Below are 23,835 nucleotides of genomic sequence, written 5' to 3'. Positions count from 1 at the left end.
TTATTATTGTTATTGTTATTGTTATACATGTATATAATTTTATACTATGTGGCTTTCCTTTCTTTGTAGAATTTACTGTTAACATGGTTATAATAATAAGGATAATTCTATAACAATTAAAAATATAATAATAGTAAAATAATAATAATAGTAGTAGTAGTAATACTTTTTACTATAATAATAGTAAAAAGTATTCCATGGTATGGTGCAACATTAGCCCTTAAAAGATGAGCCTTGTGGTGTGATCATACTGCAAGATACGTCCTGCGTCCTCCATCCTTCCTTTCCCAGAGAACAATTTCACTTGAGATCATTGCTGCCCAGCATTATGTTAAACCAATCATAAACCAATTTATGTGACAAAGAAAAGCGCACTCTGTGTAAGTGCTGTTGTCACTGAATAACATGGGCAGCTGGTAAACAGTTAGGTTGCTTTGCACATGGGGTGATTTAACAATTATATTTGATGTAATGATACCATTAGGGATAAGAGCGAAAAAACGTCTCTTTCAATAGAAGCATTCAGCACATTTATTTGTTCAGCTGTTTGCATTTGTGTCCGCTGATCCCAAAATAGGAAAAAGACAGAACTTCATCAGCACAGCAAATGCTGTCAAGGTCTTTTGCCTGATCATGTGTTTCTGCATTCTTTGTTTTTTTTTAATTTTTAAAAAAATTTTTAAATAAGGGGTTTATATTCTAATACCACGCATTTTATATCAGCATCCAAAAGGCAAAACACTCACAGTTTTTCTGATGTTATTCATAAGAATTTTGCTTGTAAACCTGCACCCCCAATTTATAACACATTTAATACATACAGTACAGTGAATTGAATTTCACACTGTATATATAGCATACAGTACATCCTTCTTGTACACAGCTCAGCCTCAGTCCTGTTTTGACATACAGCTCCTGCTACAGAACGATGTTAATGATACACAGATAATGCTTGCATGGTTAAATACTTAATTCCCTCGGTGATTACCCGGCATCATAAATACCTGACTACCGCATCTCATTTGCACGCATCCCACTTTCTGTTTGCATCGCCCTTCTCTCTCCCAGTGAGAGTCTCACTTTATCCCTCCTCCCTTTAGAATATATTAGCCTTGAACTGGAGCCAGCATTGGAAGAGTTGGGAGGAGTGATTAAAGTGGCGTGTGGTGTTTTTAAAATGATGAGATAAATGCGGCACATAACAGCATATAAGCACACAACTATTAACACACATACGTTGTTTTTTTGGCAGAGGTGTTTATTGAGCATGTACAGTATACCAGAATCATGAATAAGTCAGTATTTTATTGTTAATCTGAGTTATGTGTGTGTGAAACCAAGAGGTATTTTTTTTATCTTAACTAACAACTTGACACAAACAGCTTGATGTAAAAAACATAAATCTTCTGATCTGATTGAGTTTGATTAGGAATTTAAAGTTATTTTATTGCGCATCACATTTAGTCTGTCTTTCATGCTATCATATCAGTTGACTGAATACAAATGTTTCTCTCAAAAAAATAATTAAAGGGTCCTAAAAAATGTTCATTGCTAGTGGCAAATTAAGAAAATATCATTGGAGGAATTTTAATGCAGACAGTATGCTAGTTCTTTTTTTCAAATGTATGTAGTTATTAAGGAAATTAGAGTCATAATATTGTGGAACTGTCATGTTGAGGACTGTGTAGAAATGATCACATCTTAAATGAAGAGCTCACAAAATCCTGATACTTTTTTGTATTTAAAATATTTAAATAAAATTCACATGGATATACAGTTGTAGACCTGGTGTCTAATAGTATCCACATTAATTCAGTCATTCCAATCATTGTAAAATAATTTTAAGTAGCTTACAAAATCCAACAATATTGCCATTTTGAAACATTATGTAGGAACATGCTGATATTTTGACCTCTTGGCATATATACTACGTGAGTAACAGCGCCACCAGAGATTAAGTTGTAAGATCATTTTAAAATAGTTCAAAAGTTTGGACATCACTGCTGCAAGACTGCTCAATATTGATGAATAGAAAAATGAGGTGCTATGTGAGCATGGAGCTGATGTTTTTTTCAATCATGTTTTACTATTTGACTAGTGTGGTACACAGGGATCATTGCCCCACAGGTTATTTTGTTGACATTGTTGGATAGGCTGTCCACTCCAAAACCATGTTAGAAATCATAACAATAGATGAAAAAGCAGTGTGGTTTCATATGCTATCTATTATTTTTGGCGGACATTTGTGGAGAGCATGCTGTTGAAAATAACAGGGCATGATCATCCGACTTTGGCACTTATCACTAAGGACAGCAAGACCAAAGTCAAACTCTATGTTGTTGTCCATTGATTGATTGCAGCAAGTGGTGGGGAAATTCAGTTTCACCCTGTTGTATCAGTGCTACATTCCAGCTGCCAAAGATCAGCTAAAAGGTGACTGCAACACAGCAGTAATACCCAGGAGATGAACAGAGTCACCTGTGAGATGTTAGGCTGACCATTCAAGTCTGCTTGCTGCTTACATTGAGTTGATGGCTGGAGACAATGAGAGGACAGTATGCTGTTGGGGAAATTTTCGTACCTGTCTGTTGCCTGCTAGTGGACTACAGTAAATAGAGGGTAATCTGAACAGAAATGCATCTGAACAGAAATGCATCATTCAAACTACATGTGGACAGAAAGTCGCAATGTCAGAGATTGGACTGCTGCTTGGTGCAGGCTAGGTTGAATTGTTTATCAACCTAATGTGCACAAGTAAGCCTAGCACAATAGTGTCAAGTAAAAGTTATGAGTAATGTGTAATTCATTATTTTTTAAAATCCTTATGTGTCTACAGAAAGAGCTATGTCAATAGTGATAGTAATACATAGTAAGAGAACAAGAGTCCGCATTAATGTCTTGTGGCTACTGATATACTGTACATTTCCAGGAGCTATGCTAAAGTGTTGAAGGTTGAATATTTCTTTAATTAGTAAGTAAGACTGAATGCTCTATGATGAGTAAATAATATGACAAAGGTAGCTTTCCAGTAGCAACAGAGTGTGCAGGTCTGACAGGAGACAGAACTGGACAAAGTGCTGGTCATAAGCAGGATGGAGAAAGGACCTGGATCTCTTGGATAAATCCTACAAGACAAAGGTGACACCTCCAGAGTGGCAGCAAGCACTGCACAGCAGCAATGAGAGAGAACATGAGAGGAAAGCAGACCTTCCTCTCTGACTATTTCAAATAGCTTTATTGGCATGAACAAAAACACGTTGTTGGCAAAGCAGTTTACAGAAAATTCACATGTATTACATACTACATATAAATATTAAATACACAGGTCACACATGCACATACATCAGTGTTGTTTTTGACTGTCAGAAGCTCTGTCAGAAATTGACATTTTTACAAATTTTTACGCTACACTTTTAGATTCTGGTTGGTTTGCCTGGTTTTAACAAGGTAAAAGATTTCAGTCATCAGACTTTTGGATTTTAAGTTAGCTGTCAGCTGGATGTAGCCTGCTGGACTGCCACGACTGCTGCTAGCTTAGCTAGGTTGTTTTTAGCCTGGTGGCCAGGCTAGCTGGTTGCTTTTACTGAGGATTTTAAGGAATTTTCTCTTTTGATTTTACTCCTCTATCCCTGGTTGAGGGGCTTGAGGGACATTGTTTGAGTATTGAAGATAGGAGAAGTTTCTGCAGTTCAAATGGACTTTACTCACCCCCTCCAGTCATGGTTTTCCACTTGAGAGACTGGACTGCTTTAGGCATGTTGCAGGTCTCATCAATGATGGTCGTAACTAGGGATATGCCCGAATACAAATACGTTATTTGGCAAAGCACAAATAGTGGGTTTTTTATGAATATTTGTTTCATACAAATATTTTTAAAATGATTTGTTTTTGGGAAGAAAAAAATAAAACATGTCAAATACCAGCAAGCAGGTCAATTATAGTCGCTAACTCAGTCTCTCTCCTCTGCTCCGCTGTTACGTCTATCAGCAGGTCTCAATGAGGGGAGTCACATCCACCTGCTACATGACGCTGATCACTTTTCATCTTTAATTTTCTAAAATTATAAGCGTAATAAAAACAAAAACTGGATTTTTAAGCCTCTTTCCACTTTTATTCGAATACAAATACAAATACAAATACAAATAATTTTGCTGCCTCAACAAATACAGATACAAATACAAATACTGGGCCCTCTGCACATCCCTAGTCGTAACAGATGGAATCTCCAATATTAAGACTGAGCTCTTCTCCATTACAAGTCTCATAAATGATCTCCTCCAGCGGCAGTCACTGCTTGAAGACTGCTTGGCCTCTTTGGTACTGCCTGGCTTTGGGGTGCCAGATGCCGGCTGCCTCCCACCGGCTCTTGGAGAAGTTGCCTCCTGGCTTTTAGTTGTAAAAGGTAAACACCGAAGAATTTTGCCTCCCCCCTTCGTCCCATATGGATCTGTGAATGTGACATCACTGATGACCTGCAGCAGATAGCATGCCCTCCTTACCTCTAGCTGAGCTCACTAACCCAGAGGGAATTCTACCTCCGCCAGTGTTTTTAGTAAAGCTTTTAACACTATCCCTTGTGGGATAGGGCCCTCATTATCAGCGGATGAGCATCTAACTAATTTCAATATCATCTGCAATTCAATTCCTTGATGAAATTGCCCCATTAAAATTAAAACACAATTAAAATTAAAACCAGGAAAAATAACACTTGTCCCAGTAATGGGACACCTAGGTTTACCTCAGCTCTGACCCTAATAAGTTCAATGAGATTTTCGCTTATAAACTGTCTTGAGTACATTCATAAATGAAATGAAAATTTCCTTAAACTCATCTCAAAAAAGACATACTTGTGTATTGGAAATGGAAATGTGCTATATAAATAAAGGTTATTATTATTATTATTATTATTATTATTATTATTATTATATGCAGGTTCTATATTATACTGATGATTTTTGGGATCTTATAGTGATTGTGAGTCCCTTAGGCTGTGGCAGGCAGACAACAAATATTTAGCTGCCAGAGGAGCTGCTGTCCCTTCACCCAGGAGAACTGCCGGTTTCCCCTCTGTGGTTAACTTGAGGAGGTTTGTTAATTTCTTGGCTGTTTCCCTGTATTGGAAGTCTCTTACTGAAGAGAACTTCTCACAGTGGAGGAGGAAGTGCATCTCTGTGTCCACCTCCCATGTCTGGGCAGCCATGTCTGCCTGTATCTTCCGGTTTCTACCGCCAGTTAATGGTCACTGAGCCTGTATTTTGTCACGATCAGTCTCTGCTTTGTATCTCTGACAGAGTGGAATGTTCTAAATATAGATCTTTTGACTGACTCATAATTAGTTTTATTGGATTGTGTTGTTTTGAATCAGAGCTGTTGAGAGCCCATTGGTTAGTTTCACCATCAGCTGACTTAGGGGGCTGTTTTCAGGGTTCAGCCCTTTGGTTTTTAGTGCTTTGAAGGGATGTATGTGTTTTGGACTTGAATTTAGATGTGTCCAAAAATGTTATTGCCTGTTTTTGTATGTTTAACAGTACTGGGAAACATCCCAGTTCTGCTCTGCAGGCGTTATTTGGAGTTTTCCTTTGAACGATTAGAGTTCTTCGACAGAATTCAGTGTGGAGGGCCTCTACTGGGTGTTTGTCCCATGAGACATACTCCAATCTACTGAGCGGGCCCCAGACCTCACTTCCATATAAAGCTATTGGTAAAATTAATTGGAATGTTAATGTTGGATAACTTGGTTTCTAATGCACACATTGCTCTGCCTGCTTTTTCTTTGAGTGCATTTATTGCCATACTGAAATTTCCTGATGCCAATATCTTATGACCAAGGTAAGTATAATTTTTTGTGCGTTCAATTAGGGTGTTGATCAAAGTAAAATAATTGTTTTCAAGATGTTTTTTTTAAGATAAGAATTTGGGTTTGTTTAAAATTTACCTCCAAGGCCCAGTTATGGCAGTATTGTTCTAGGATGGTCAGGTTATGTTGAAGACTATCTCTGGTTGGGGACAACAGAACAAGGTCATCTTCATAAAGCAGGTATCTAATCTCTGTGTCAAAGAGTGTGAGGCCCAGAGCTGCTGAATGATCCAACTGGTCCGCAAGTTCATTTATATACAGATTGAATAATATAGGACTTAAACAGTGCCCTTGTTTCACACTGCATCCTTGAGTGAAGTACTCTGTTCTTTGATTGTTAATTTTCACAGCTCACTGGTTGTGCTTGCACATACATTTGATAAGATTATATACCTTACCACCTAGTCTACTTTGAGGGATTCTGAAGAAAAGTCCCTCAAGCCAAATGGAATCAAAGGCTTTTTTAAAATTGATGAAACAAGCAAATATTTTCCCTCCCTTTTCTTGGTGGACATGTTTATTAATTAAGGTGTGTAAGGATATGATCGGAGGTTTGGTAACTTGGAAGAAAGCCAATCTGACATTTGCTAATTATATTTTTTTCTTGAATAAAGGTGGGTTTCCTGGAATTCAAGATACTACAGAATATTTTCCCAAGGTTGTTGCTGACACAGATCCCTTTGTAGTTATTAGGGTCTAATTTATTACCATTTTTATGGATTGGGACATCAGGAAAGCAGCCAGCAGTCAGCACTATGTTGAACAGTTTAACAACTGCAGTTTGCAACTCAGGGGTACTGTTCTTCAGCATTTCATTTTTTATGCAATCTGTGTCACAAGCTTTATTGGAATTAAGAGTTTTCAGTATGTCTGTTAACTCGTTTTGTGTAATTGGGTAATCTAATGGATTTTTGGTTATTCATGATGGCTGATTCAAGGTTCCCTAACTTTGTTTCAATTTCAAGTTGATTTAGGTTCAGGTCTTCAGGTGGGATGCTTTTATAGACGTCATTAAATTTATTTATTTTTCCAAACTCCACCGGCCCACCGATGCTGTGGCCCACTGGGATTTTTCCCAGTGTGCCCGATTGCCAGTACACCTCTGGTTCCTCATGGCTGAGGGTGAGGGAGTCAAAAGTGACTGTCTGAATATATGTTCATCTCCTGTGTGGTCTATACATTCAGGTTCTGAACCTGTTCATTTCTGCACAGAGAAGTATTGGGCTTGAAAGTGAAATATCTCTGTGTGTAGGGAGCTGTAGAACTCTTCTTCATGGTATGGTGACTTTGATGGAGGGTTGTATATTGCACACATACAGACCAGTGAAAAATCAAAGGAAAAACTGGTACAGGTCTGAATGCTTGACCCCTAGAGTGAGGGGATTTGGTGGCTCTGTTATGCTGTGAAGGGCATTTTGCTGGCATGGGTCCACTTGTCCCCTTAAAGGCAAGGGTCACTGCAAATCAATACAAAGTTGTTCTGAGTGATCACCTTTATTCTATGATGAAACATTTCTATCCTGATGAGAGTGGTCTCCTCCAAGATGACAATGTCCCAATTCACAGGGCACGAGGGGTCACTGAATGATTTGATGAGTATGAAAATGATGGATATGCTATGGCCTTCGCAGTCACCAGATCTCAACCCAACTGAACACCTATGGGAGATTTTAGACTGACGTGTTAGACAGCGCTCTCCACCACTGTCATCAAAACAAAAATGAGGGAATATCTTTTTAAAGAATGGTGTTCCTCAGCCTTGGCATTGGTTCTACAAGTCTCTAGAACTCTTCTGGAGGGATGAACACCATTCTTCTCTCTAGAGCCAGTGTTTGGTTTGTCCATTCAGGGCTACTGTAGAAACATGGTGGTGCAACATGGCAGGCTCTGTGGAAGAGGACCTGCTCCCTATATAGATACAAAGAGCTCATTCTAAGGTAACAAAAACACAATGATTCGTATTTTCATGGGATTATACACTAATTAAAACATACTTATGAATATTACATTCCATTTCTACCAAGTCCACCCTGCTAGACACCACTAAAACTTCTTCTTTTAAGAAATCAGGTCTGTGGTCTAGACCAAAAGTGTAGAGTACAAGAGTGCAAGAGTACAAACCCTGAATATTCCAAAGCTTATTGTGAAAGATTTAATTGAGAGAAAAAAGAAATAAATTTAACCAAAACATGAACAAAATGAAACAGAAAAAAGACCAATCTGGTGCAACCAATTTACAGGAGAATTAATATATTTAAACTAACTTTGTATTTGTGTGTGTGTGAGAAAGAAAGACAGAGAAAGAGTGAACGTGTGAGTGTCTGTATGTGTCTGTATCTCCGTGTGTGAAAGAGTGTGTGTGTGTTCTTTATCTAAGGTATCTCTGTACCTCATGTTCGCAGTAGTCTGTTACACAGAGTGTGGAGCATCTCTTTGATTGCCCCTAGTTCCCCTTACAGTGGTGGATAGGGGAGGCATAGGATTGTTCATCATAGATGCATAGGTCATCTGTTGGTGATGGTGGGGTGTTGGGGTCTTCTGTGGCTGGATGGGCCAGTAGGGTGGGATATAGGATGGGGACGGAGTGCTGTAGGGGGGCAGAGCACTGCAGGTGCCACAGGTAGGTGGGAGGTAGAGTTTCTTGTCTGTATCTGGGTGGTCTGTAGTTCCTGGGAGCAGCAGCTGTGTGGGCAAGGGTGTTGGGGTTGCGACCAAGGGTAACATCCTTTTAATGTTTTACCAAATATTCTCATCCCAGCCCATACAGGTGTAGCCCGTCATAGAGATCCCATGTCCAAGGCAGACAAATATTTGGTGTCCAAGTTCTTTTGGAATCCATGAGTAATCCACCTGATCTTCTGTTTTTATTTTCAGTGTGTGTTCTCTGTGACTAGCAGCGTGTCTAGGTATTGTTACGGAGGTTTCTGAGCTGCAGGCTGTCTGTGCAGCACATTTCAGGTCTGTCTCTCCCACCGCGCAGCACACAGCCCTGTAATATTATACACTTTTGTCTTCTTAAAGGCTTGGTTCTTTGGTTTGGCAGCTTATAAAAACATATAGTTCTGGATTCTTTACCCTGTTGGTAGTGCATCCCACCACACAGCAGCTTTTAGGCATATTTCTGTTGTTTGCTAGCAGACAGAAGTGACGAGGGGGCACCTTTACTCAATACAAAGTCAATGGAGAGCCATGAATTGTTTTCTCCTCCATAGTGGGCGGGACTTAATTGCGCTATGTCTCTATGCACCACCACTTGTTTGCAACGGTCTGTGTTGCTGTCTTTCTATTTTATGTCACTACTCTGTTTCCCAAACTTAACCCTCCCCCGTCCTTCTTTCTACTCTCTTGATATTTTCTTTCCTGTATCTCCCCCTGTCTCTCTGCCAGTCTCTTATTCATCTACATTGTGTTAAAGGCTACAGGGTGCACTCTAGTGGTACATTAATGCTTGTTCCTCTCTCAGTTGCTTTGACACAGGCTGATGTTTTATTTCTGCTGCAGTGACATAATTGCCATGTTTAACTGTATTTGTAAACCTCGATAATGAAAATGTATGGTATTTGATCATTCTAAAACAAAGTACTTTAAATGTAGATTGAACTTCACTTTAGTCAGTCAAATACTGTTGATATCCTCCTCCACATTTAGGTCTCTCTCTGAATTAATCTCTGAAATTCATCTTCCTCTCAGAAAAAAGTGAAACATTAATTTTACCCTGAAGCTTGTCACACAGAGAAAAAAGAGGTGTCAAAGGCTAAATGATCTCTTGATCTCAGTTACTTTTCACAAAGTCTGCCAAAAAGAGATGTGGAAACTAAGTGAAACACTTAATGGCCAATAAACTGAAGCAATCACCTAAAAATTCTTCAAAGTGGAGACTTTCTGCCTGTTATATTTTCCTCTCAAACTAGTGAACAATACCTGGAACAGTACTTTCAAGCTGGAGGGTATTTGGAAGACCATAGTGTTATTAAGAGACCCTATGAGTCACTCTGACTCGGACTCTTTTGCTCTCTGCCTCTATTTGATATATTTTGATGTGTTTGTCTCCTTCAATCCAGTCCCTCTGCTATATTTGATTCCTATGAGGTTAAGAACTTGATATATTTTGCCCCTCAGTGTCATGCTCTCTCTTCTCCCCCTCCTCTTCCCTGCTGCAGCTTTCTCTCTTCGTCTCTCTCACTCTCTCTCTTTCTCTCAGGCCTTTTCTCTTTCACAATAAACCTCTTACTCCTCTCTGTCACCGTTGTCTCCTGTGCACTATGGATTTTCTCCCTTTTCAGTTTTGATCCCCTGCAGCAGAATAATATTATATGTCAGATCGGGTCAGCGTCTGAGCTGTCTCTGGTATCACTCACACACAAACACACACACACAGACACACACAGATGCACGTACATGTGGAAATGCACATACAAACACTATTTTTTCACGTGTCCAAAAGCAGACGTATGTAAGCTTCATACACTAACACTTTTACTGACATGCACACCTTGGATGCATTGATACACACAAACACACACAAAGCCAGGCAAGCGCTGCAGAGTTAGGCCTGTCAGTGGGTAATATATGTGTCGCTCCCATTTCAGTCAATGATCAAGGCGTTCAATAAACTAAGAGGTGTTGCACCTCAGACTTGATATCTCATTAACTTGGTGTCACATATGATTTCAAAGACTAGTGTGTTGTATGTCACTGTTTGACATGGCGTTTCTATTTAAAGCAATGCGTTACTCAGTTGTGGTTGTCTCCATTTATTCATGGAAGGTCTCAGGAAGACTTTTTTTTTTTCTCAGTGTGATGTTAGGCAGGCCTTTTAGCTGAGGAGCTCCTGACAGCTCAGCATTTGACTGTTGTGCTGACTTGTAAAAGTAATTACTGAAATTAACTATCAATTACTTACCCTCTTAATTACTTAACCTCTGCACCCCCTGGACTGCAGCTTGTAAAGTACTGACACAGACCATAATGTGATGTGCTACTAATATGAGGCATCATATATTTGTCATAAAAATGGAAGGTCATAGTGACAGTGATGTGAACTCCCTCTGCTCACAGCTATAAAACAGAACCAACCAACATCTAGTACTGTGCCATAGTGTTGTTTGTGAGTGTGAGTGAGTGAGTTTTTTTCGTGCATTATACAATATGTATGTACATAGTTCAAAAGGACACATGCTGTTTATATTTTACGTATGTCCTCATAGCTTAAAGTGTTTTACAATATTAAATCAGTGTTCATAGGATGACTTTTTTTTCTTGTCACATTTGATTTCAGCTCGTGCCACAGGAGACCTTAACATATAAAGGAATGGAAAATGGAAATGTGTCTCACTGAGTGGCTTTTAAGTCTTGACAGTGTAGCACACACACACATATATATACATATGCAGCCTACACTCAAGCTTGAGCACACACACACACTACTGAGATATTCACATTTGCATGCTTACTCGCATACATTCCAGCGCACACACATACACACCTGACTCAGTTGATGTAAGTGTCCCTGTGTGAATATATGACAGCTACTCTCTGTCAGGTCTCAAGAGTCTTTGATGACTGCTGAGTGATTTTAGAGTTGAGTGGATTGCCAGTGTGAGTGATTTTCTGTCTGCCTGACTTTCTGCTGCACCATGCAAAGGTCCCACTTTAGAAAATGTGCATTACATATTATCATTACTCTGCAGTCTCAAATTGATGGCAGCTTCTAAAAAAAAGAAAAGATTTGTATTGAAGCAGCAGTTATATCAACATTCACTTAAGTCAAGGCTAGGAGTAAAGAAAGCATAGTAAAGGCTGTTCTTCAATAAAGACACACAACACTTTAATGAGCAAATATGGCAACAGTGAATTCACTAGCTTTCCAATCCAACCCTGAACAGAACAGCTTTGAGCAGGACAATGAAGCCTTTAGTAGATTATGGATAATTCTGAATTTCACCCATGCATGCATCTAACAGTCACTCAGGGCTGTGAAACAGGAGGAGAAAAGGAGGGCAGGATATTGTGTTGGAAACAGTGAGTGTAAAGTTGACCCATTTCTGCTGTCATTTGTAAAACCCAGTTTTCTAAGAAAAAAAAAACATTTCTTGGAGATGAATTTCAAATATTTTTGAAGCATGGTAATCTTTATTTTACCGTGCTGAAATGGATCTGATCCATTCATCTGATGAGGTCATACCAATCAATAGTCTTAGGCATGTGCTTGATGTGTTTGTGTACTGTCAAAAATGTCATCTTGTGACACTTTTATCGCATGGATTTAACTTTCTAGGCAGTGTTTCACTAATATTCTTCAAAATTCATGCATTTGTACACACCCATACCTGTTTTACATGGTATATAATATTATTGATGATGGAAAATTGCCTCACTTGTCCTACATATGTTTTACTCCATTCTGTAACAAGCCCGTTTCCCATCACCTAATGTCTCCCTATCACCATCTGCCCATTTAGCATAATGACTCCAGAAATTATGATAAAAATTACCATCATTTCTTCACCTCTGCTACATATATTTCGAGACTGGAAGTAAGGAGCTGTATAATGTAAGCCTATAAGCTTTCACCAATTTACCAATTTAGATTTCAGTGATAATGATAAAGATTATGCTGATTTCTCTGCCAGATAGAACTGATGGTAAATTAACCAAGACCTGTTTAGATTCTTCAGCCCTGGGTGAGGCCATCACAGCACTCGGGAGGACAATTGAGACAAAGCAGTGGAAAGATGAGGGGTGGAGGGGAAGAAGATATGGATGGTGAATGGGTGCTCGGGGAGTAAGAAAGGGGAAATTGGGAGATTTAGGGAGGTGGAAAGAGAGTGATAACAGAGGAGAAAGTGACCGAAAGAGAGCTGGAGACTGTGGGAGTTGCTGGAAATGGGTGAGAAAGGACAAGAATGGAGAGCGAGGTGAGGGCAGGATGGAGGGGTAGATGGAAAAATAGAGAAAGAATTGGTGATCAGGGACCTAGATAGAGTTGAAATGTAGAAAAGGAAGATGGAGGAAATGAGAATGTGGAAGATATGAGACGGAAGAGAGGAGATTGAGGAGAAAGAGCACAGAGACAGAAAATATGGGCGAATTTTAACACCACATTTTACTAATACATAAATTCTTTATTTTCCTATTGCCTTAATGGACTCTTGGGTGCATTAATCAGTGGGGCTAAGACCATCAAATAAAAAAAAACACCCTATCAAACATTAGAGGGCGGATTTAGCGAGACAGACAGAGAGAGAGGCAGAATTTGTCTGACTACAAATGAGGCGTCTCCTTCAATGACAATGATGCGTTAAGTGGCCTGGGTCATCTTTTTCCTCACAGTAAAACCTCATTACTCACAGCTTATATTATTTTATTAACATGAGAGGCAGGATGAGGGAGAAACAAAGACGAAAAAATAAAGAGGGGGGTGAAAAGGGGATGGATGGAAGAAATCGGGAGTAGGAGGATGACTAACACAGGAAGTGGTGAGACTAATAAAAGGGAGGCAGATAGAGGAACAAGTAAAAGTAGGAAAAGAAATAGGAAATGCTGGTAAGAGCTGTGTGTGTGGAGTGAGAGACATTAATGGATGGAGTGGTGGTGGGAGGTAAACACAACAAAGGGAGAGAGAATAAGCCTTGGGAAGAAGGCATTCTTCCCCATCTCTCTCTCTTCCCTCCAGCTGTTATCTAGCCACTGTCCTCATTACCTAATGGAAAAAAAAAACATGCAGGTAAAAACATGTAGGTGTGTCTAAAGATTTCGACACTACGCTCCCATCTTCAAGCTCTGCCTCTCTTCATTAGTGAGTTAAGCAATGTGAAGCAAGGTGGATGGGGAAAGATGTTTAAACAGAGCATGTCATTGAGCCTCACCCCACATGCCTCGCAGTGTGTGTGTGTGTGTGTGTGTGTGTGTGTGTGTGTGTGTGCTCTCAACTCAGAGACGCCTCTCTAACACCTGTTTACCCTCTCAAATCACAGTCAACAAGAGATCTGTAGGCAGCGGTGCAGTCTGAGTGTGTGGGTGTGTGTCTGCTTGTCTCACTGCGTATGTGTTTGTGTCAGTGTCACAGTTCTTTAAGGACCTCCTGCCAACCAGCCATTGGTCAGGGAGTTGCCAAGGTTACCGAGCAGGGTGGCCCAGCTGTGTTCGGGTGACAGATCTCTGTATTTGTGATTTGTCTCTCTCTCTCTCTCTCTCTCTCTCTCTCTCCATCTCTGTTTGAGAAAGAGAGGTTGACTTTTCATGAACAAAGCTTTCAGGTCTCAAGGTTGCCTGAAGCTATGCGACTTATATCTCTTACATGTTCATTAATGTGCAATGTCCTTCCGGTGATTCCCCTTTTCATCTCTTTAATTCCCTTCCTTCCCTTTCTTGGTTCCATTTTCTGCTGATGTTGTTTTGCTTTCAATGTCAGGAGTGATACTTGTGGTATTTTGTGTCTGAGCCAGTGCGATGACATGGTGCAGCTACATAAGGGTCGAGGCACAACCAGTTTCATTAGATTTTTAAAAATTAATGTCATACTTATGTGTTTGTTATGTATTTTATTGGATTTGAATGAAATCTCTGCAGAGGCATAAGCTGGCTTGATATAAATCTGTCACTGTGCCTGAGTATGACTGCCGCAATATCCTCTGTAATAACCCAACCTTTGCTAAGACCAGAAAATGTCTTTTTTGGCTGCTGGGCTCTCTCATTTTCTATTTTCTAGTAGTGCAAATCACCCTGACAGGAAAAAGGGAAAGCTCTTTTCCTGCAGAGTCTGATAGCTCATTAGGATTCAACACAACAAGCCCAAACAGCAAACATATTTTCCTGCTGTTACAATCCTTTGCCTGTGTGATGACAGTGTTTCTGTGTTGTGACTCAGATTCAGGGAGAGCAGATGAAAAGAGAAAAACAGTAGGAGGAAATGGGAGAGAATTTACTCTCCATATTAAAGAAGGAAATGGTAAGTATTGAAAGAGACATTTGCCATAAGAGAATGATAGATGTTGGATAAGAAAATGGAAAGATAGAGAGAGAAAGATAGATAGAAACTACCCTTGCCAAGTGTGGTGATTGATTAAAAACTGACATGTTTGCTAGAGATGTGACAAATCGGGCTAGAGTCGAGGGAGCAGAGAGAGAGAGAGAAAGGAGGGAAATAAGAAACAGGGTGTGAGGAGGTGAATTATAAGTGTTTGCTTTAATAAAAGAAGGAAGGAAATAAGAAATAAATCTATTATCTACCTATTTCTTTCTGTCTATACTTTCTTTTCTTCCCATATCTAATAATAAAGCCTAATTTCCTTCTTATCTGTTTCTTACTCTTCTGCCAAGACTGAAGCATCCATCTGGCACCCGCACAATCTTTCATTCCCACTTTTATTCTCTTTCTCTCTTGCTCTCTCTTTCTGCCTCTCACTGTCTGTTTTTCTCTCGATCCCTTTTGTCTTACGCTATACATCCTGCGTCTGTAATAATTACAGCAGCTAACAAGGAAATCAATGAAAGTCAACGGATGGAGACGGCAATTAATGCGCTCTCGTTATTATGATTGTGTAGGTGTTTGTGTGTTCTCCGGTTTGTGTATGTATACCTACGGTACATTTGATTGTATGTGTGCATGCTTATATCCTGTTGTACAAGATGTGAAGGTCTGCCTGTCTTAGGGGTGCTTGCATACATATCTGACAGCAGAAACTTTCCCTCTGTTTTGATTCTGTTATTCTCAGTAGAGGATTTGCTTATCATTAGCCTGTAGCCTCGCTGAGATAAACCAAAAATTGGAGGATGGAATATTCCTACTGGGACTTACTGTATCTGTCATGCTTGCTCTAATGATTTATTATAGAAATGGGTCTGTGGCTACTCAGACAGACCGAGAGAAAGGAAGCAAGATGCAAGTAAAAAGAGAATCTAGGGAGAGCATAAATGAATAGTGTATATAACTATTCTACAAAAGTACCAAGAGTCTTAAGACATTTCTAGAATAGGACTTTAGTATTCTGTTATATGTGATATTCTTTTCATCCCTTCTCAATAAAGACGCCTAGCCCTCGGATATAAATGTTCAAGAAGAGACCCATAGGCCAAATCTGGCCCTTCACCATATTATTGCCCCCCATCAAAATCAGAAAATTTAATTTATTGAGCAATACCAAAACTTTTAAACATCTTTCAGTAAATGTATCCCACATATAAAACTGTTTTGAGCAGTTTGAACAAACTTATTCAAACATCAGCCATACACTTTTGTCAGTCTGTTTTATTTCCAAGAACATTTAAAAAGATTGTAAAAAATATTACAACCAAAGGAATTTAGAGAATATAGGATGGTGTCTTCACTGGACCTGTAAACCTGCAGTGGCCCCACCAATGAACAATGCTTGAAAAACTGGCTCTTGGCCAAACCTTGCTACACGCCCCTGCCCTCTGGTGTACAAGCTTAATTTAATAATGAGTGCCTGTGTAGATACTGATCCCTTACTTTCATTTAATGTCCTGCTATTGTCTGGAGCTGTTTTGCATCGCTTCAATGACAATTCTATTGATTTTAAAGTGGAGATGTAAAATGTCTAGAGATGTCCTTCATCGAGCCTAAAGATTGGTATCGGGGCATATTAGTGGGTTGGTATCAGAGAAAATGAACCCGATCAAATGCAGGTCCTTCCTTCACTGTACTCTACTTTGTTTTATCCACCACAGCTTGTTAGTGTTGCAGCAATCCTCTCTTTTACAACAGGCCGGCTCTATGTTTCCTGCATCTCGCTGCATATGTGAGTGAAAATTAGATTGTGCAGCCTGCGCTGAGCGTCGACAAACATTGCTAGCAGCAGGTCATATCAACTGTTGCTAATTAATGTTTATTCCTCGAGTAACTTGATGACAGGACTAATTGAAACTTGGCTGTGGTCGGGTTTGTGTGCTCTCTGCAGTTGGTGTCTGTACTTGGTGTTGAGTGTTTTTGTAGTTCCAACAACTCCAACAGATCTAGTTGATGGTGTCACATCAATTTTAGGCATTGCATTCTCCAAGTTACACTTTCTTTCATATCAAATCAATAATTTAAGCTTGTAAATAACTTTGAACAAGGATTTTAAGTATTTTGATCAAGTATTGAGAAATAAGGTGTGCCAAATTTAGTATGCTACACCTGTTATTTCAATGTGCCAAATATATATTTAATTAAAGCTGCAAGCAGCATTGAACGGGCCTTCGCACCCTTGCGCATGTCGGAGCATGGTGCAGTCCAAGGGCTTCTGTCACGGCCATGTAGATGTCTCCAGACTAGATTTAGATTAGATTTAATAAGCCCTGAAAGTTGCAGTGCCACATCACACCTTACAATGGAAACGAATGGGGATGCAATCTATGGGCATGAACTTTGTGTCAAACAGAGGCTTCTGACGTCTAAACTATAAGTCTGACCACTTTCAAACCTGTATCAATGGATTCGCAACGAAATTTCCTACCTAAAAATATGATTTTTAATGTAAGCTTTGGCCAAAGTCATGGGATTTATGAGGAGATTTCACAAAAAGCGTACTCTAAAATCCTCCTCTCCAACTGCTCCTGGTGATGTCACTCCCTCGGCGCTGTGAAACATTCCGCAATACACACTCATTATAAAATCACAGGAGGAGCAAGAAAAGACTTTAAAACTCAGACTCTAATATCTCAAAAACAGTAAAAGATAGAAAAAACATGTAAATTCAAGATTTGTAGGTCAAAGTCTTGTGACTCATTTAAAGTTCAAATGAAGTTTGTATCGAAAACTATATTTTTCTGTGTCCAGCTACAGTTACTTATTGTCTCTACACACCTGACAGTACACATTTCAATCAAACTTTGACCAGGTCATGTGGGTTAAAAGTCTTTCCTTTTCTAAAAATAGACTTGATGAAAATTAGGAAAATAATTTGTTTTACACACAAACTCATCAAGAGTTTTGTTTACTAATTGAAATTCAAGTGAATGGGCCAGAAACTTGCATAATTTTGATGACACAGGTGTGAGCAAGACAGACATGTCTCACCCTGCAGAAAATTCTCATCCTGTCAATCAAACTTTCAAAATAAAAGCACACCACACTTGTAAGAAATATCCCTCATTTTTAAAAAGCAAAATGATCTGATCCCGACGGACCAGAGTGCAACGTCCCGACCAACGCTGCTTGCAGCTTTAATTATTTATAAGTATTTAAAACATTTAATATCTCCTATGTTATGTTATGTATATATCAATTTTACTGCAGTGTGTATACTGAGCAAAATGTAAGTTTTGTCATTTTCATGTTGTAACTTGTGCACTGGGAAGGTGTCTCATTCAAGTGAAGTATCAGACTCTTGTGTCGACAGATTCCTAATATTAAAGGGCTGGGATCGGGAACAAAAAAGAAAAAGTGTGATCATGACCTCCCTAAAACTGGTCTTGACTAAATGTAATTCTTAGTTTCCAGTATGTCCTTAGACAGTTTCATTTCATTTTGCCTGGCAACAAAGCTCGCTCTAAGTGGTGAGCAGCATTGTGTCAGATAAATCAGAAGAGGCTTGAAAGAGTCTCAGACTACTTCAGTATTCTTTATGGAAGTGGTTGCACCATTATTGCACCTATAATTTTGCAGTTTGCAATTTAACTTCTCTTGTGTTTAGAGGAGAGTAGCTTAAAACTTTACAAGAGAGAACGCCTCATCTTTCCAAGCTATTTCACATTCTTTACTTGATCCAGTGCTGAATAGAATAGGAGAACAGCAAAACACTTAATTTCATCTCCCTCCTATCTTGCTTAAAGTTTCCATTTGTGGCTGTAATGATAATGAGATAACTCACCTTAATGAGCCAGAGAGGGTAGTTGGAATTTATTGCTCAAGGTTCTGTTTTTGCTAGAAAACAATCAAACAAATAGGAACATACTTAGCTCGGAGAGCATAAGCAGAGAAAAACCTAAAAGCAATCACATCACCTGAGTAACACAACAGAGTTTTGATTTTACGCGATAGACAGCGCCATAAATTAAGAGGGAGACCTCAATTCCAAACCAGCTGTTGGCCATGTAATTAAAATGTTTAAGTTATCTTTTTAAGGCAATAGAATTAAAGTATTTTTTTCCACTGTCTTGGATTCCTTTTTTTTATCCATGACTGAAGAATACAAGATACGAAGATAGCCATCATTAGTACATTTATAGGCCTGTAGGAGATTAAAATGCACTCTGAGATTGGCTTAGAGAAATATGGAGGAGAGCATAAAAGCAATTAGACCAATAGAAACACAAAGAGCAAAGTTGCTAAAGTTGGACAACCGTATTAATCAAAGGGCCGAATGCCCCTGCTGAAACAAAAGAAGAGAAAGCACGTTTTAAAAATATTTTTCATCTGCCTGGTCTGCATCATGTTTAGCCAGCTCTATGACCTAAAGCCAACCATTAGATAACATCTTAATTTCCACAATAAAAAGAGGATAAAAAAGAAAAATGGAGGATGAATCACTGTAACTCCCCTGCGTTTTGTTTTGAGGCGGAAGCTGCAAGTTCAATTATAGGGCTGTAGATAAATTAGGGGGACAACATAAGGGGTGGAGGGATTTCAAAAAAGAAAAAGGAAACATGATATAAATGGTTTTGGTGCTGGGATATCTGGTTACAACTGCCCCCTTTTTCTTATCCTCACCTCACCGTCAGCCCATTCCATTTCTCATTCTTTCTTCCCCTCTCCTCCTTATCATCCTTTTGCTACATTTTTCCTGTCTTCCTTTGTCTTCACTACTCTCATTCTAAACAGAAAGCTTTTCCTCCTCTGTCTTTGCTGTCTTTCTCTTCCCCTGCCCTCTTTCTTCCTCCCTGTTCCTTCTTTTTGACTTTCCATTCTTTCTGTTCCTGCTGCATTCTTAATCTTTTTTTGTCCTACTCCTTCTGCCTTCTCTTTTGACTCTCCTTATTTGTTTTCATCATCTTCCCCTTTCTTACTCCTTCTCTTCTTCTTTCCTCTTCTCTACCTCTTCACTGTTGGGCTCCAGGCCAGTATGAAGGTGTTTTCACATCCATTCTCCCCTTCGTCTCCCTCCATCTCGCTCTCTCCACTGTCCTCTCATTTTCATGCAGCTCGCTGGGTAGCCATGCTCTGCGTCTTTATCTCTGTCTGTGGGAGAGGAGGCGGCCCAGTGCTTGCAACTAATGGACTTTTGGAAAACACAGACAGCCATGCATCACACTCCGGAGAACTAGGGAGAGAAAGGAGGAAGGATTTGGAAAGAGGCCGCAGAGAGAGCGGTTTTGGAGAGAGATGGAGGAAGACGTACAAGGGAAAGAGTTGTAGTGAAGGAAAAATTGAAGTCAGAGGTTCTAGTAAAGCAACACAAGGACAAGAAGACGTGGGAGAGAAAAAGTACCGATGCTTGTGTAACACTGCACAACCCTTCCTATAATTTACCCATGCTGCCTCGTCAGCCAGCCTTACACCGAGTCCTAACTGAATGCGACGTGAGCGAGCGTCGGCGACAAAATCAGTTTGATTGCTTTGTTTTCTGTTGTAATGTCCTAACTGGCTGTGAGCGATGCAGTTCTGCACAGCGCAATGCAGTACACCATTTTAAAGTGGAACTTTTGTCGGACACCCTGCTTCTCTTTCTCTTCTGTCGCTCGTGTTGAAAGCGCTGGAGGATACGGTGTCATGGACAGGGAACAGCTGATTGATTTAGTTGAAATGAGGAGTTATCTCTACGAGACCTCCTCATTTCACTACAAAAACCTAAATAAGGAAGCAGCTGGCTGGAGGAAGATCACGAGGAAGCTGGAAGTTTCTGGTTAAGTTGCTGTTGGCTATTTTGTATGTCATTTCCGGTAAAGAAACACCTAAATATCACAATATAAAACATGTGTTTTCTGTTTTAAAAAGTACAAATGTTGGAAGATAGCAAGTACTCACCCATCTTGTACTTGAGTGGTTATGTCTCCAGTCTGATCTTGAGTGCACAGCTGATAGGTATGAGATTTGTTCACATGACCTAACAGAAGTGCATATTTAACGGATTCAGTGTGGACAGAAAGCGTCCAATGTTACACGATGCAGCCTGATAGTCGGACACTCGCTTGCTGTTAGGACGCAGTGTTAGCAAAGTCATGTAAACTGAGAGGAAGCTCAGTAGCATTGTCATATTCAGTGCATGCATTCTTTCATGCTTACCAGAACATTTATTGACAAAATGATCTCTTTTTAAATGTTTAACCTTTAGGTTTCAGGTGGTTTGTGTTTTTTACTCCCTGTTCAGACATACGGACTCAAACACTGGCACAACAGGCTGCCACTCATTGAACACGACAACAGAAAACTAATCACATTCTACTCCAACTAGACTACGTAAAAATGCTTTAATTAAATTAAGGAAACACTTTTTACTACTTATCCATTCAATGATGATATAAATTTTGTGGAAACAATGCTAGGGAAATGAAGTACTTCATTGTACGCCAGTGTAGTGGCAAAAGAATAAAATAACTGTCCAACCAGAGCTGAGTATGTAAATAATGTGCTTCAAACTAAACACGCCTGCGAGGCTCAGGTTGGTGTGAGGCAAGAGAGAGCCTGCTTCTTTGAGTCCTTCTGGAGCTAAAATTATTAACTCTATACATTATCAATACACATAGTGAAATGTGCCAAAAACATTCTACATATGTTACATACAGTATCTATAGCATCTGTGCTAATTTACAAAAACTTGAAAGCAGCTCATGAAAACATATTAGAAATGCATGGGGGTATAATGATATTGGTGAATATTAATAGAAACTCAGTGAGAAATCAATGATTTGGAGTTAATGCACCCCAAGAAAAAATCTGTCTGTGTAGCCTAAATGAAAAGACCAGATTCTCAGTCAAGTGAGACGATTCAGTTGAGGCCCAGCTCACACTGTACCACATTAGCAAAGCTTTCCATTGTGAAAATGGGCAGCACAAATATAAGCCCGCCAGACATAAGTTTCCAGTAACACGAAATCTCTCCATCCACAGAGAACAGAAAAATCTGTTTCTTAAAGTTTTGTAGCTTTAATGGGCTCTGTGTCTGCATCTCAAATATGCAAGAGTATGCTTTTCCTGTTGTTTTTTACTTAACTTATCATCCAACATCATGATATCTAGTGGGTGTCAAACCTATAAAAGTGTGTTCCTTTGTTTTTGATCATTTTGCTCTCTCTCCATCCAAGACTCTTACTTGAATGGCTGTTTTCCATAAGGACACAGGCAGGATCTATCGAGAGAAGTCAGTTTTAGCTTAAGGCTCAGCAGGTGGAATAATCTCTGGTGTCTAGGTCAGATCTCAACTCGTGGAGAATCTAAAGCATACAAGGTGCGGGTGCATGCACACACAGCCACACATACACATGTCATGACCTGGAAATGAAGACTGAGTTCCATGCACACACACATGCAGGACAAGGGCTTGCTCAGTAGTTACAGCAGAGGTCATTTCCACACTCCACTCTCTCTCTCCTCATGGACTGCCTGTGGTCAGGTGGACATAGGAGTGCATCTGTAATGAACGACTGCAGACTTCCAATGGCAAACTCATTCCCAGTCTCACAGCAGAGCCCATCAAACTACAAGACATGCATCTCCAAGTGTACCCACAGCCTGTGAGGGCAGAAGCTGTAATTTGCTGTGAGGATGTTAACATTCAGCTCAGGTCTATGTTGAACTCCAGGGCAAGGTTCTGTGAACCATACTCATAACTAAATGAATTCTGGGTAATCTAGTGTCTGATCTTTCCTTTCCTCCAGACAGTTGTTTGTGCTGACTGAATGAATAAAGACACAAAATATTCCCACTGTCTCACTGTTTACATGTGTTCATGTTGAAGAGTGACTGCTAGCCTATGAGAGGTGGATGTAAACATCACTGCTGGGTTGGGCAGAACATGGGATCAAGCAGCACAACAAAAGCAGATGCCTCAAAATTTAGACAAATTCTTAAGGACTAATGGCATCATATGATCTGAAAGAATAATTTTAAGCGAACACCAACTGTTCATTAATTGTGTGTGAGAGTAGCTGTGGAAGGGCCTCCTGCCTATTATTTTGACTATGTTGTTAGTTCGTGGTGCTGACCCCTTACAAGAGCGGTCAAACAGAAACTCCAAGTAGTACAACACAAACTGATTAGATTCATCCTCAAGCTTGATCTAAGGAGTCATGTTGGCAGGTGTCAGTTCTTACAGCTTCACTGGTCTCCATGGAGGACAGAGCAAGTCATATCCAATTGAATATTGTTTATAGGATTTTACATGGAAGTGCTTCCAGCTACTTTTACAAGTATTTTAAGAAGGCGGCAGAAGACCATAGTCATAATACTTGTAGCAAACTTAATTCTTTATAGATTGATTTTTAAGACAGTTAAGGATTCCTTTGTGCCGTAGAGCGGAATAAGCTACCTTCTTCAATTAAGGAGGAGCCTTTATATTAGTTTTTAAATTCTGTCTTAATTCACTGATATGTACACCTCAAACTGTCTGTCTTTTATGACATGATTTCCTTCTTAAGTGTCCTTTTACTTTGAAAAGATTGTATGAAGTGTATGCTCATATGACTTACTTTTCTAGTTCATTAGCCCTATTTTCTAACATATTTTAATGTCAGACATTGAATGCTTGTCTTTGTCCTGATAAAAGTTGGTGGAATGTGTAAATACCAGGTACAAAAATGGCAATAAGTTCAGGACTTTATCATTCTATCCCTGACAAAGTCTCATATGTTGTTTTGGTTGTTTATTTACGAGTACTGTATATTCAAATGGTGTTAATAAATTAAATCAAAAGCACTGAAATTAACTGAACTGATGTGAAATATTGGCACATGAGTGAGGTTCTGCTACAGTATTTTCAGGTCCTACTGTTAAAATTTATGCTGAAATTCAAATTATTCCAGGATAAATAGCAACAGTTGTAAAAAAAAAAACGTCACTCTATTTAATTACCCCTGGGAGTAGATGGAGCTACAGTGACTGA

General features: G+C 39.5%; 1 protein-coding gene across 2 annotated transcripts in view; it reads left to right on the top strand.

The window, feature by feature from the left end:
• grid2 (glutamate receptor, ionotropic, delta 2) overlaps positions 1–23,835 on the top strand; it is a 554,413-nt gene that overhangs the window by 481,915 nt on the left and 48,663 nt on the right. The gene's annotated exons all lie outside the window — the stretch shown is intronic.

This window comes from Thunnus maccoyii, chromosome 9 (genome assembly GCF_910596095.1).
Source record: "Thunnus maccoyii chromosome 9, fThuMac1.1, whole genome shotgun sequence".
NCBI lineage: Eukaryota > Metazoa > Chordata > Actinopteri > Scombriformes > Scombridae > Thunnus > Thunnus maccoyii.
This window is presented reverse-complemented; position numbering and strand designations above follow the sequence as displayed.